This window comes from Bactrocera oleae, chromosome 5 (genome assembly GCF_042242935.1).
Source record: "Bactrocera oleae isolate idBacOlea1 chromosome 5, idBacOlea1, whole genome shotgun sequence".
Lineage (NCBI taxonomy): Eukaryota > Metazoa > Arthropoda > Insecta > Diptera > Tephritidae > Bactrocera > Bactrocera oleae.
In genome coordinates this window covers 15,253,510-15,270,411 of record NC_091539.1, presented here as the reverse complement: position 1 = coordinate 15,270,411, position 16,902 = coordinate 15,253,510, and the positions used below count along the sequence as shown (strand labels likewise).

The 16,902-nt window shown below is 37.9% G+C and overlaps 1 long non-coding RNA gene across 1 annotated transcript; it reads right to left on the bottom strand.

Moving 5' to 3' along the window:
• Positions 1 to 11,944: 11,944 nt before the first annotated feature.
• LOC138857410 (uncharacterized) lies at positions 11,945 to 16,902 on the bottom strand. Its single transcript, XR_011396479.1, has 3 exons — positions 12,416 to 16,902; positions 12,155 to 12,335; positions 11,945 to 12,093 (listed from the first exon to the last, which is right to left on the bottom strand). It is a non-coding gene; the product is annotated as an uncharacterized lncRNA (long non-coding RNA).

The following is a 16,902-nucleotide window of genomic DNA, read 5'->3' as shown; positions in this document are numbered from 1 at the left end:
CTTTATGAACACTAAATTTTAAACACTCTCTTATCGCTAAGTAAATATTAAAGTTATACACTTTTTCATAATAATATTATATATACAATATACTTACCCAAATCGACAAAATAAATATTTATAAAAAAATTGTGTCTCATTTCTTAAAAAAAATTCAACAACTGTGTAAATAATAAACCTATGTATAAAATTCGGCAGATCCAAATCAAATATTCGAACAATCACTGAAAATCCAAGTCTTGACACGGTCCAGTACAACATAACATGCGGTTAGGTATATAACCAGGTTTGCTTCCTAGCATAGCCTATTTGGACCACGTGGTCCTTAAATTTTTGCAGGGTATTTACATACTTACATACATATGTACATACGTATATATTTAGTTTGTGCGGATGTATGGATTGTTAATGTCAGACACGAAGCAGCGAAGAGTTCGTTCGACATGCCACAGCAGCAAAAAAAATCAACAAGCTTAGCAATAGCACTGTTGATATGTGTGACTGCTAGGCTACACACATATGTATGTATGTATATAGATAGACTGCTCCAATGCTAACGCGTCTTGCTTTGTGCTTTCATAATTCATAGAACTGCGTGTGTAATAACATTTAAACATAGCACATACATACTTATATTCGTACGATTCGTAGGATTCGTGGCGTTTTCTATGTTTATTGGGTACATATAAAACAAATGAATTTTGTACACACATATGTATGTAAGTACATACATAGTAAGTACATACATATGTACAGCATATATTTATTTCAATTATTATTTATAACAATAATTCAATTATTATTTATAACAATAATAATTATAGCACTTTCATTATACCCTGAACAGGGTGTGTTAAGTTTGCCACGAAGTTTGTAACATCCAGAAGGAAATGTTGGAGACCCTTATAAATAAATAAAACATACCTACAGTGTCGGTACTGTAATATAATTAATATTTTCTATTTTATTTCACAAAAATATTAATTTTTATTAATGTATTAAAAAAACGTTACATATTAATTCATTTTACACTTAAATATGACTTAAAGATTAACAATATATTGTACATAAAATAGATACGAGTTTTGTCGTAAAGCACATTACATATAGTTTAAATATAAAAGTATTTGTTGGCATATCCATTGTTTTTCAAGACGGCTTCACATCTTCCTGTCAAAGATTCAATTAAATTGTTTAAAATGTCTTGAGAAATGTTTTTCCACGCCCGTTCGACTTGGACAAAGAGAGAATCCTTGTTTTTACAATTTTCCCGTTGAATTTTTCGGGTGGGATGATTGCGCGTTCCACTTCAAAACTTCTATTTTATTGGAAATAAACCAATCCTTTACACATTTGGCTGGGGTGCTTCGGATCGTTTTCGTGTTGGTAGTTACGTTTTAACGGCATTTCCTCTTCAGCATGAGGAAGCATAACGAGGATGTTTTTGTACATAAAACAATTCATTATACCATAATTTGATGGATCGGACCAACTAAATGACCTGAGAAACATCCCCAGACCATTACGGTACCTCCACAGTACTTTGTGAATAACGCGGATACAAACGTTGACCTTTTGGTTTTCGTACCAGCTTTAATCGATCAGTTCCTTTAATATTGTACTTGGACGCATCAAAAAAAATGTGGAAAACGCTTGGCCTCAAGGGCCATCCCTGCAACTTTCCTCTAATTTCATACGCTAACGTTCAAATTTCGCTTTTTTTCACTGCTTTTGAGCTCTTCGAAAATTTTCGTTTTCAATATCTAGCAAGTAAATCAATCGATTTCGACACGGTTTGCGGCAAACGATGTGTTTCTTCAAGGTTTAGAACTGATTAGTTTTTGGTGTCGATCGGTCAAGTCGTTTGGAAAAAAAATCGAATTTCTCGAAATCTACTGGTCCAATTGGGTCCAAACTTACACGAAATTCAAGTGCAATGAAACCCTTTGGAATGCCGTTTAGTTTATTCAAATCGGTTGAGCAGTTTAATAGTTACAAGAGGGTCACATACATCCACACACACACACATACATCCACACATACATACAGACATACGGACATCATCGTAGAAATGTTCGGGGAAGCTTCCTCGACCCTCAGAACGTCGAGATCTGTTGAGAACTCGATTTTTGCAAAATGGGGTGAAACCAATATCTTCCCGATTTTTAGAAAATTTTCCATTTTCTTAGCGGGAAGTTAAAAAGTACCCTCCTTCATTTTGTAATACTCTACTTAGCGTCAGCTTTCGCTAATTCAAGCCGCGCTTTTCGATTTTTGTGCGAAATATATAAGTATATGGCTTTTCGGCAGTTCTGCATGTTATGAATTTATTTTCTACAGATCGTCGGTGGATGAACCTGCACGAAATATTCAAGCCCAATGTGCTCTACGCATTATGGCCATATTCTCACGGCAAGTGAATTGTGGTTAGGGATCCCGAAGAACGAAAGCGACTTACTTACTTATATTTATATGTACATAAATAATTTGCATGACGAGCTTAGTTTATTTAGCCATGTTCGTCTGTCTGCATATACACATATACGTGAACTAGTTAGCCCCTCAGTTTTTGAGATATCGATGCGAAATTTTGCACACGTCCTTTGCTCCCAAGAAGGGCTGCCATATAAACTGAACGACAGAGATTTTGCGCACTTTCTTATTGTGAAATACAATACTGAACAAAGTTACTTTTAAACAACCGTTGTATTATACAAAAACCGTTTATTACTTCACTAACAACTAAAATATTTCAAAGTACTTTGTTTCTTGTAATAAAAATCCAACGTTTGTTTCAGTTTGCATTGTTAAGTCAAAATTGATTTGGACAAGTATTTAGCGAGAAATTTAGTTCTGTAAGGCAAAATAGATATAATTAATTTTGCCCAACTTTTCTTGGCCAATCGCAAAGTGAAATTTTTTCTTGTATGCCAGTTTTTTGCCACTTTTGCTGTATGCTTGGGATCGTTATCGTGCATAAAGATCCAATTTACTGGCATAACATCATAGGTACATGGCTCTATTGTTTTCCTTAGTATATTAAGATATTCAAATTTATTCTCTTTCTTCTTTTTAATTTTGAAAAGTGAGTCAGATAAGTCAAATGTGCTGGAATGAGAATTAAAATCATGACATATACGGCGGAATGGCTCGTTTAGTTCAAAATTTGATCTACAGGATTTTAGCAGTTAAGGGCTAAACTGCCTCGAAAAGCGAACCGGGATTATGCCAAGCATTTTTTCCCTACGACTAGAAAGTGTAGGTAGATTAATAAGTTTTAAACGACTAGTGTATGGAGGTAGACTTACCCTAGAATCCCATCGGAAATGCTTGACAAAATGGATTTGGGAGTTAGGGTTCCATACAACAGAGCCATATTCCAATATAGGTCTAACCAAAGTTGTATAAAGTGCTTTAGTAATATACGGATCTCTAAATTATGTAGACCAACGTTTAACAAAACTGAAGAGGACAACTTTTGCTTTCAAGACCATGGTGTTAATATGAAGACTAAAATTAAGCTTAGGGTCCATATTAACTCCCAAATCAACATAGTTAAAAACTTAATCCAGAATATGGTGTTTTATTACATAAGAAAAGGGGTGCACAGATCTACGGGAAAAGCACATCGTCTTACATTTATTGAGATTCAATGGCAAATCATTTCTATCACACCATGCAATCATATTGTTTAAGTCTGTTTGCAACAGACATCTTTCCTCAGTTGAAGTGTATGATTGAAAAAGCTTTACGTCGTCAGCGTATAATCAAATTTTTGAGAATTCTATTACTGAAGAGATATCGTTAATAAACAACAAGAACAGAATCGGGCCAAGATGACTACCTTGCGGAACACCTGAAGAAACATTAATTGTATCTTAAGGTGTATCCTCAAATATCACTCGATGTGTTCTATTATAAAGATAGGAAGCTACGCATTGAAGAAATCTTGGCTAAAAGCCCAGCAGATCAAGTTTATGTATGAGAATTGAGAGGTTTACTTTATCGAAAGCTTTGCTAAAGTTTGTGTATATAACATCCGTATGCTTATGTCCCCTAAAATCCTATGCTACATGGTTTACAAATTCAAGCAAGTTTGTTAGAGTCGATTTCCCTTTACGAAATCCATGCTGAGATGAGGAAATTAACGGAGAAATCGAAAAGGTTATATAGTCAGTGATGATAGCCTCAAAAAGTTTCGGTATAACTGATAGTCTTGCGATACCTCTATAGTTTTCAATGTTGGATCTAAATCCACTTTTGTGCAAAGGAATTATAAATGACTGTTTCCATATTGAAGGAAATATACCGTGTTTAAGAAAGGAATTAAATATCCTTGTCAAAGGCAAGTAAATATATTTGGCACTATTTTTTAGGAAGCATGAGGGTATCATGTCTGGTCCGTAACTAAAAGATGGTTTTAACTTATTTAAATTAAGTAGGACGTCTTCTTCAGAAATAATTGGAGCGTTAATTAAAGTATTCGAACACAGCACGTGTTGATAAGAAAAAGTTTTGGAAGAATTATTACAGTAGTTTGACTTGAAAAATTCTGCAAACATATTGGATATAATATCATTGTCACTTGAAATGATAGATTTGTATTTCATTGCGGACGAAAATTTGGAAATCCTGCGTTTGAAGTTGACGAAATCATAAAACGATTTTGGATTACTTACAATATTTTTTTTTACTTTATTTAAGTAATTATTATAACATTTTTTGTTTAGGTCAAAATATTGTCGACGCAATAGAGAATATTTAGAATAGTCGACAAGTGAACCGGTTTTTTTAAAATGTTTAAAGGCTCGAGTTTTTCTGTTTTTCAATTTATATAACTCTTTCGAAAACCACGGACTTATACTTTTGCTTTTATTAACAATTACTATTGGAACATACTTTTCAAATAATTTCATAATAATGTTATTAAAATGAGAGACACTCAATTTAATGTCACCATTATAATTAGGCCATGTTATTGTAGAAAGTTCTGTATTTAACTTTTTAAAATTAGCTTTTGCAAAGTTAAACCGAGTACGGAAGCACGAAGTTTGATAATTATTATCGCGTACATTGCTCATAATTTCGACAGACATTTCCAAAGCAGGATGATATGAGTCCTCTGGTAGAACAAGAGGATTACTCCGAATAACGGAACACTTTGAAGAGGTATTACTAAATCTAAGCATTTACCAAATTTATTCGGAATCAAATTAATTTGGTTCAGACCAATATAATAATATTGAATATTAAATACAACTTCACAACCAAGAGTGGTTGTTTGTTAGACCAAACACAACTAATGACCAAAAACTACAACTGCGCTAAAATATTGTCACAAAAATTTAACGAAAACAAATTAACAACATCTGAATGGAAATGATAACAGTTACTTTCCTCCGTATTTAAAGAGGCGAGAGAAACAATATTGATATACCAATAATACACTCTTACAAGTAACAGTAATATATCTAGTTATATAGCTGTATGTACATATTTATCATCACAAAATTGGGTATGGATTATTGTCTAAGACAACGTTGCAATCTCTGAAGAAATTGTCTTACAAACTGATCGATCAAAAGCAAGATCTTGTAAGGAATATTTTGTATTTGTGAAGGGCTTATTTGTTATAGCTTCGGTGCAACCGAAGTCAATGTTTTTTCCTTGTTACAAAGTAATTTTGTTCTTATAAGAAAAGTTTACTTGAACAATGCACGAATATAAGTAATTTCCAATTCGCCAATTCCCACATCCGGTTCTACGGTAACCGAATAGACCCAGATTTTTATCGGAGGTGTAACCCCATTTGCATCGGTTAGTAAAAATTAATTATTTTATAATAAGGGCAACTCCTAGCAGAGCTGCTTTATATCAGTACAATTCGGAACTCGTATAGAGTCCAACCCGGCCCCGGATGAATTTTCTGTTTGGTTTATGCTAAATTGCTCCTTTCAAACACTGCGTCAGTTATGTGTAATACATTCAGTGGATGGAGCCCTCGTAAAACCAATTCAGGCCTTTAAAACCCACGGGGAATGAACCACAAGTTAGCCAACGCACTATTGCGACATTAGCCTCTACAGTGGTGCAAATACCTCGAGATTGATTGTAGGGATTCTAGCCTACAATGTCACAGCTGTCCGGCCCGGCGATGTCGATCACAAAATATTGAATACATACATCGCTCCAGTTACATGTTGCTCAACAGAATATCACATCAACATAGGTGCATTACTTTGAGGTCATCACCGTTTGGTACTCGGCGACTTTAACGCGCACCACGATCTTTGGCATTCTTGTCTGTTAAATCACCTATGGGTATGAATCTGGCGAAACAGATAAATAACTTCACATTCTGCACAATGATCGACGAAGCAGCCACCAGAATTATGAAATAATCATAGCTACTGGCGTTATAAATAATTGATATAATAAAAGTTAACGAAGGTAAATTTAGATAAACTAACTGGGTCAGCTCCACAGAATTCACTAACAACACCTGCACTGAGCTACCCATTCCTGCGGACGTAATCGTTGGCGTAAGTCGATTCCGCAAGGTGATCATTGCTGCTAATGCCCTCTTCATTCCGAACGAGCACGGTGATCACAGTATTAGCGATCTCAATTCGAAGATTATACAACTGCTAAATCAGCATAAGCGGACGAAATGGGTAGAGCATCTGAAGTCTTGCAATGGCTTCGCAGGTTTGAGTTAGCGTTAGAGTACTGTCCATCCAATCACTGTATAACCGGAGTAGTAGTGTATGAGTTATATTAGCCGACAATTTTATTGCACCCTTCGCACATTCTCAGCACACAGGGCTAAAAGCCTTGGGAGATGACCATCATAGTACAGGTTCAACGGTAAAACGGTCAATATCCTTAATAATATCAATCACAAAATGCAACCACCATCCGAGGGAACATCCATTACTTCATAACTTCATCATAGATGACTGCAAGATATAAATTTCATATAAACATAAATATAATATAGTCATATAGATATAAATTAAGCACGTGGCTTAAGATCTTCCTACCTATCCAGAATTGACCTTAACATATTAAACATAATTTTGTATGTATATGCAAAGAGTTTCCGCATGCAACTAACCCTCTCTCGGCATGCCCATCAAACGTCCACATAGTCCGTTACCTGCACCCACCGTTAAGTGACAGTTAATTTTGGGCTTACCCCCCTAAACAGATCTAGAAATTCGATATAGAAAAAAAAAACAAAGTATGCGGAAAAGCGACGTGCTGCCTACCTGCTAAAAATTCGCAGCTGCAACCGCCAGCCCAGGAAGAGCTAACGCAAGAGCCCCAGGGGTCTATTACGTGCAGGAGGGTAGTCTTGCCAGATATTAAACTTCAACCGCCAGTAGTGGCAGCGAAGCAACAGAGGTCAGATGAGCCGTTAGCCAAAAGACCGAAAACTAAGGGCGTGATGCCCGCAAAATCAATAGCTACTGTGGCCCGGAACCGCATTACAATTGACGTGCTGGATGAGGGAGATCCCGAAAGAAAAACCCCCAGATCCCAATGGAAATAGGTGCAAGCTGCGCTGAAAAATTTGACGGTAAAGGTGCTACTAAGCAATTCGGGTCCGCCACCGTCATGCACAGATGCCGGTTGGTACCAGAGCCAGATCAAAATGATTGCTTGCGACGACAAGAGATCGGTCGCACTCTATAAGGCCGCTATAGCGAAGGTAGGGGAGGCATATCCCGAAACAAAATTGGTAGCGGTGAATAAAAAAGACATCCCATCCAGACCAAGGGCAAGGGTCTGGATCCGGGCTACATCATCGCAACCGGAGCAGATTATACAGCTCATAAGAACCTTCAATCCGAATCTGCCTACGTAGGGGTGGAAATTTGGTAAATCGAAAACCCCGTAGCAGAATCTGGAGTTTAGACCAAAAGGGGCACGATGCAGGTTCTGTTATTGCGAAATGTGGCGAGGAGATCAACTACAGATTCCCGAAAGTGAGAAGCACGACCTACAAGTCCACCACCCAGATAATGATAAATAGATTAACCCAATGGAGAGTTCTTGAAAAACATTCCTTTTCGGACCATCGCTACATAGAATGCATAATTAAAGAAGATGTAGACAAGGTACAAAATTTCAGGAATCATAAGAAAACCAAATGGCAGTTGCACCTGCAAGAACTAAAAAGAGAATTCCTATAATTCCGCCATAACATGGGATTCCTACAGAAGTCAGACAATAGCTAGTTTCGCAGCATGCGTATTCTAAGGGATAGTCCTCAGAAACAGCACTAAACTCAGTGGTAGCAGAGTTCAAAAAAACACTGGAGATAAAAGAATAAACTCTCGTAGCCTTTCTAGACCTAGAAGACGCTTTCAAAAGCATCCAGGATAGTGCCATAATAGGCGCGCTTGATCCTTGGGCATTTCTAAGTTTCTCAGAAAATTAATTGAAGAGACGTTCATGAGCAGGTCAATAATTTAAACTCTGGGAGCTTCAACGATGTGCACATCTGTCCGAAGGGGTACGCCCCAAGGAGGCGTGTTACCTCCACTGCTCCGTATCTTAACAAAATGTTAAATGTTATGAACAAAATGTTGGTGGATCTTGAAGAGAAGGGCGGACATGTTATGTCCTAAGCTGACGATATGGCAGTTTCGGTTAGAGGTAAATTTCCAATTCCCCTTGGTAACCTTAAGCAAACAATATCAATTGGCATAAATCGATGTCAAGACAGAGCTAGTACTGTTTACTAGGAAACACAATTTTCCAGAAATTACAACGCCACTACTGAATGGTACCAGGTTAATAATAAGATATAAGGCAAGTTACTTGGGACTAATTTTAAGCAGGAAACTTTCATGGAAACCAATTTTGAACGCTAGAGTAAAAAAAGCAGTTATCGCACTTTACACGTGTAAAGAATGGTTGAACCCAAATGGAGACTAACCCGTCGGGTGTCTCATTGGCTTTACACAGCAATTGTAAATCCGATCATGACTTACGGTATGTTGTTATGGTGGCCGATAATGGGAAAAAAATACGCGGTAAAACGTATTGAAAGTATACAAAGAGCAGTCTGTATTTGTATCAGTGAAGCTCTCAAAACTACGCCACGCCAGGCACTAAACGTAATTCTACACTTACTGCCAACAGACCTCTCTTGTAAGCAAATGGCAATGAAGTCAGCCCTTAGACTGAGGGAATCTCCATATTAGTCGCCAACAATAAGGGTCATTCTATGATAATTTAAAAGTTTGGTTTTCTTCCCGTCAGCATGGGACGAAGGGACGACGTGGGCAAGGGCACAAGAATAAACATTTATACGGATGGTTTCAAACTAGATAACAAAATTAGAGGCGGTGTCCTCTCTGCAAAACTAGATACCAAAAACGCATTCTGTCTACCATACCACTGCAGTGTCTTCCAAGAGGACATTAAAGAAGGCCTCCTTGCTCTGACAAAGGTTGTGCAAACAACAAGGAATATTTTCACATACATACATAGTCAGGCAGATTACTAAAGTCTAGAAGGGTCTCATCTAAGATAGTGAAAGAATGCCTTGATCTTGGTGGATCTTGCATCCTACTTCACGATAAACCTGTAATGGACAAAGTGATATCCCTGGGATGAACTATCCAGAACAGGCACCACTCAACAATTATGTTAGACTCTGGAAAAGAGGGAATTTATATGCCTCTGGCTACTTGTAGATATTTAAGCGACAAATCTGTTGTAAAAATAGCTGTGTCACGGTAGAATCAATTCCTGACTTGCACAACAAGTAGGCAAACATCTCATGAATGGAACATGGGCGCACATGCCGACTTTTAAAATTTAAAAGGAACGATATAAGTCTCTAGTAGGAGTACTAACAGCCCTCTGTCTAATTGGCAGACATACCAGTAGACTAGCAACGCCATATAACTACTATTGTAGAAGCAGTCACGAGGTAGAATAGAAGGGAACCATTAAACATCTTCTATGCGTCTGTAAGGGTCTATATTGGAAAATAAGCGCAACTATCGGTAGTGGGTTACTGGACGACGTCTCGAAAGTTGCTCATATAAAACTTTTAGTATTGATGAACTTCATCAGAAGCACGGGTTTGTTAAGAAAGGAAACAATGGAGTGAGGGGACTTAAGTCCCGGTCGTACCACAATGGACCTCCTAAAGGACTAAGAGCGTCGTAAGTCAACCACTCTACCTATCTACCTAGGCCTCTAAAAATATTAGTAAATTGGTAGAATAGTCAAAAAAAAATGTGTCCCCTATTCAATGCGGTGTAGTACCGAAGCTCTCGGGTATTTCAGTTTCAGGTGCTAAAACTTTAAACGAGTTTTACTCGAAATTCTATTGTTCAAAACATCGTTAAGAACTATGAAGAACAGTAAAGGCTAACAATGTGGTCAGCACATGACCTGATAGTGCGAAACCCCACTTGTTGTTTACGCAGCGACTGTTCGAGGTGTTTTCGTATTTTATTTAGTAAGAGTTCGGACAACATTTTGGATCTAATGCTGATTATGGTAATGCCTCTATAATAAAAAAAAAAAATTTTTTGCACTTTCCTGTCATGCACTCATCCATTAAGTTTTCTTCACTCCATATCACCTCGAAAAGAGGAGGATATTCACGCGACGTCACGATAGCATCTGCTTGAGGCACGTTTAATTTCAACTAATCAAGGTGGATATTATCGTATTGCAGAGCAGCTCTGATGGTAGTTGGTCGGATTGGCGGAGAGATGTGAGCCGAGGGTGTATTCGTGACTACTGGGTTATGAACTCCAGAGAAATGTTTAAACCATCTGACAAGTTGGTCACGTTCAGATGTAATTATGGCGTCGGTTTCATTTTTAATAGAGTGTTAGCACTACCATATTTCTTGAGACCTCTAAATGAGTAACTTGAAAAATTGCAAAAATTAACATTGGATAATAGGACAATTCCATTCTGAGGTCAGCAAATCACTAAATCTTACACTCACTAAAATTGAGATGGAGAACTCAGGAAACCGCTCAGCTGTGCAACAATATGAAAATCAGAATCAGTCTGGACATTTATTCTCGGTTTGAACAGCAAGTATACAAACGGCACGCTAAATTTAGAAACCGTTTACGTTATCGCAGGTGATTATTTAAAAAAGTCTGCCGAACGAATGTGGCGACGAATTGTACGGAAAGTAAATGATGACCCAAGACAGTCTGGTGTAAAACTAGCAAAAGAAGTAGAAAATTATTATGGAATCATCCATGCAGAAACTACAGAACAGCCGCTGTCTAAAACAGAATGGCTTGTTCGACAGAGTGGCTAGAAAAAAAACCATTACTAAGGGACGTGAACAGAGTCAAAACTATGCAAAAAAAAAAATATGAAAAAGCCAATTTGACTGATCCTACATTCTGGGAACGCGTAATGTTCATTGATGAATGTAAATTTTATATTTTCAGAGGTGAGGGCCTTACAAAAGTTTGTCGTAAATCAAATGCATTTGACCCCAAAAATATAGTTTCTGCCATAAAACACGGTAGAGGATCGAACAGTGATGGTATGGGGCTGCATGGCAGCAAATGGCGTTGGTATGCTACGGTTCAATAATGGATAAGACCATGTATATATTGATTTAAAAGGACATTGATCTTTTAAGTGTACAAAAAGTACACCTAGAAGGCCAGTCCATATTTTTACAGGATAATGACTTTCTTGGATACTGGTGCGAGAATGGTTACTATTTAATATTAAAAAGATCTTAGAACATCCTCTGCAGTTACCAGATTTAAATATCATAAAGCATTTGTGGGATTACCTTAAGAAAAAGGGAAAACTTCGGAATGATACTTCAATATCCATGCTCAAAACAATTTTACTAATAGGGATAGGCTAAAATATCGAAGGAAACCACTAAAGCTAAAAGACGAAGGAAGGCACACAACTTATTGGAATTGTTATTTTTTTATTTATATATAAAGCGTATGTATACAGGAGCATACCCATGATAGGTAATTGCTCCTTCCGTCAAATACTACTTTGTCTTACATTGTTGGGACAAACTTCCAAACGTAAATAATTTTTACCCAATGACCTTCGCTCTTCCTGCTTGAAATATGAAAAAATAAGTAAATATGTCTCATTGTATGTATGTATATATAATTACCTTTATTATATTTTCTTTTCCGCATTTCCTCTTGTCTATTTGTACTATTTTACCGGAGCCACCAATTTTTCGAAGCGCTTCTGCTGGTCAATTTGATAACGAAGAACGGCTTTCCGGCAATAATTGAATCAGTCACATATTGTTGCAGGCGACAAAATTGCGATAAAACAGTTTTTTCTCACTTCCGTTTGAGACCAGTGCGAATCATATGCAAACATAAAATAAAAAATTTGCGGCAATAGTATTTTAGCATTTTCGTACCAAGTTGCCTTTACTCTCGATGCCGCAGCCAGCGTACGGGATACACCATACTACACCATAGGAGTTTTATGCGTAGGGCACAATTTTCGGATTCATATCGAACCCTGTTCCTCTGCAAACTCTATTCAGCTTTGTCTGTTACTGAAAATTTTACTACTTTTGCAAACTACATTTTTTTTAATTCCCGGTCAGCACATTTGTTGTACTCCTTCGTACTCCGCGACTGGTGGAAAATTAATCAAAATCTACATACTCGTACAATAATTAATTAGAAGTTTTAAAATTTTAAAATATAGATTACAATACCTACTGTATTTGCGCTCATTTTCTAATTTCAATAAATATTTAATTTTTGAACCGACTGGGCACCACGGAGCTCACTAATTTGATTTGCCAAATTTAAAAGGAAAAGAGAAACGAAAACAAAGTGTAGCATTTCATTCTCCAGCAAGTTCTGTCCTTATTTCCGTTATATATCTCACATATCAATTACGCACTTATGTATATTGGAAGCTTTCTGGGGGTTCGAATTGTTATGGTCCGATTTTGACATTTTTTAGACCTGAGGTGGCATTATATGGGAAGTGGGTGTGAATATCATCCAATTTTACCTATTTTCACGCTGCCGCAAGAGGTGACGAAACGATCTGTCCTATGCAAATTTGGGTGAAATATTGCGTTGGTAACTAAGTAATTGCAAAGACAATGTTTTCATGGAACTAAATAACTATATTCTGTAATTTTGCCCATTTTGATCAATGACCTTTTGCCATCTTTCAGGCAGCATCATAATCCTACGTTCATAAAACTTCTGGTTTTTATTAACAAAAAACTGAATCAGGTACGATTTGACATCATCATCATTATTATAATTTTTACCCTTCAAGGAGTTTTGTAAAGATCGAAACAAAAAGTAATCCGATGGTGCAAGGTTAGGACTATATGGTGGATGTGGCAAAACATCCCAACCAAGCTCCAATAATTTTTGCCGAGTGACCAAAGATGTGTGTGGCCTTGCATTGTCATGATGGAATACAACACCTTTTCGATTTATCAATTCGGGCCGCTTTTCTTTAACTGCATTGTTTAATTTGTAGACAACACGACAACGTTGTTCAATGTAGACAACAGAATTGATCGTTTGGTTGGGTGGTAAGAGTTCAAAGCAGACAATTCCTTATAATCCCACCAAACTGATAACAAAACCTTCTTTTGATGTTGTTTGAGCTGGTTCACCTGGCCTGCTCCACGATCCTTTCCGCTCGATATTGTTGTAAACAACTAGTTTTTCATCGCCAGTTATCATTCGTTTTTAAATGGATAATTTTCATTACGTTTCTTTAGCAAATCGCAGCTGTTAATGCGTTGCGTTAAATGCGTTTCTTTAAGTTCGTGAGGAACCCATGTATCGAGTTTTTGAACATAGCCAAGTTGTTTTAAGTGATTTTCAATGCATGTATGTGATACCTGAAGCTTCTCTGCAATCTCACGTGTTGTACTGTGGTCGATTATTATCGATTCGGATCGTCATCAACTTCAACTGGACGACCAGAGCGTTTTTCATCTTTGAGTGAAAAATCACCAGAACGAAATTTGACAAACCAATTTTGAAACTGCCGTTCTTTTATGGCTTTGTCGCCATAAACAGCACATAACTTTTTGTGAGCTTGCGATGCGTTTTTCCCTTTGCGAAAATAAAAAAGCAAAATATGACGAAAATGTTCCTTTTGATCTTCCATTTTTCATCGAACGCCAAGCGAAAGCTGTCAGCTGAATTGCCAACTATCAAATAACAAAATGTGTTTCACATTTGGACTACGCCAGCAAACCTAAAAATTCAACTGAAGTGACTATGAGTAAAATCCGCAATTACTTAGTTGCCAACCCAATAGCTTGAATGGTCTGGGAGATAAGTACATATATATGTATATATACATATATACTATGTACATTAAACTTATTAGCAAACGAGGTCACGCTCAGTTTTAATTTCTTTTTATATTGTTCTCGCGCGATTTGGCTCGCCTACAAGCCGAAGTCACTGTTTTGTCCAAACGTGTTAACCGACTTATAAATAACGACAGAGGCCGGCGTAAGAAATAGGTAGATCGCAATTCAAGCAACTTTTGCTGATTTCATGCCAAGTTGGCAGCCATGCATATACGCACAGCCGTAGCCAGCAAACGACTTACATGGGCAAGCTCAGCATCAGCACCGTCATATCAAAGTCGGGAAACTTATGAGCATGTCCAACTATTACAAATATGTTTGCTGCGAATGGCTTACCTGTTTGTAGCTATGGAGTGGTTATTCTCAAACTCAACCTTACATGCTTAATTAAATTTATATGGCGTTTTATTATAGCCAACGTCGAAAGACAGGGAGCCAACTTTCTCGGCAATCACGGCTTAATCATCGATTTACAAGGTCAGCGTATCGTAGATCGCACAACTTTACTCAAGGCACCGTACTCTCTGACGATACTTACAACTTCGAGAATTTCTACAATCAACACAACACATAAGTTTCCAGATATGCTCAGAAATTTACCGAAATCACTTGTTCAACACCATTGGACACTCAGTCAAATGCATCTGTAATCCCCAACATAATCACGACCGGCCAGCCTACCTACGTACGACCACGACGTCTATCGCCACAGAAACTAGCAACAGCTCGTTCGGAATTCGAGCTTTTAATAAAACTCGGTATTTGTCCCCCTTCCGACGGCAATTGAGCCAGCTTGCTTCATTTAGTACTCAAGGTGAACGGATCATGGAGGCCATGTGGATATTACAGTGCTCTGAATGCGATGACCGGCTCAGACAGATATCCGCTGCCGTGCCTGCAATATTTTTTTTACAGTTTTAAATACAATTATTTTCGAAAATTCATTTGCAAAAAACTTTCCACTTGGTGCCGATATACCCCAATTACATCTGCAGAACCTCTACAACCACTCCTTTTGGGTTGTTTGAGTTTACTCATATCACATTTGGTCTGAGGAATCAAGCCCAAACGTTCCAGCGTCTAATCAACAAGGTCTTTCGCGGATTCGACTTCGCATTCGCATACATGGAGGATGTTTGTATCGCATCGAATATCTTAAGCGTTTTTTAGCAATGCTCAATTTTCGCAGATTTTTGCCCAACGCTTTATGCAATCAAGGACCACTTTTGGTAATGATACAGCTCGATAAATGTCCTGCGCCAGCGCATCCACTGCCTCATACAGAACTCTCTCTGTGGCTAATCCCTTCGGATTTTGCAGCCGTCGTCGTTCTTAATCAGATTGTTGACGGTATCTTTCAGCCACTAGGATTTTTTTCACGGAAGTTTGGGTCCGCAGAAACACGCTACCTGAGGTACTATAGTGTATTGATCGCTCTTTACTTTACAATGCGCCACTTTCGTTATATGGTAGAGGGTCGTGTTTGCCATGTGTACACCGATCACAAGCCGATCGTTTTTGCTTTTCACCAATATTTACATAAAGCGTCAGACAGATAAGCCAGACAGCTGGACATCATATCGCAAATCACGACTGACATTCGGCATGTTAAAGGCGAATACAATGTTGCTGCCGACCTATTGTCGCAAATACAATCGCTCACCGCTGTTTCGATTAACTACGATGAGCTTGCATATAACCAAGCTAATGACGAGGAATTAAACTCATATTTAAACGGTACAATTTCCCATTCACTTAGATTAAGAAATTTTGGTTTGCCTTCTAGCTCGAAGAAAGTTGTTTGGGACATATCGACAGCCCGTATTCGCCCTTTTGTGACAGCGAAGTTTCGTCAAGTCCTTTTTTAAGCCACACGTTTTGTGTGGCTGGAAATTTAAGGCGATAGTAAATTGTTTGCCAAAAATTGCGTTCAGTGCCAACACAGCAAAATCATTTGCCACAATAGAAGTTTGTTCCAACGCAGGTAGAGCTCCAGTCAAAGCTTTGGCCACTTGCAAATGGCCACAGTTGGCCCCATTAATTGTAATTGACCGCTTCACCCGCTGGCCAGACGCAATACCAATACCTTACATGACAGCACCGGTTGTTGCCAGGGCCTTGCTCAGTGGCTGGATAGCGCGTTTTAGAGTACCCTACGACATCACATCCGACCTCAGTGGCCAATTTGAGGGCGCGTTATTCCCCGAGCTCCTGCAATGCCTAAGAATTTCACACCTGCGAACTACACCATATCACTCACACTACAATGGACTGCGTTCATTTCGTGTACAACTTCTTTGTGCAATGGCGGCTTCGGCCGCGCTTTAAAAAAATTAATCCTAGTCGGTCCAACAGCGGGGTATCCTTAATTCTTTTTCGTTAAACTTTTTATTGCATCGACGCTCTTTGGTCGCGGTCTAAAATAATAACCATGGTCGATCCAAACCGGTGTCTATAAAGGAAAAATAAATTTTGAAAGTTTTTGCGTTTTGGAATTATGCATACATAGTATATTCTTGATTACTTATTTCTTTCCT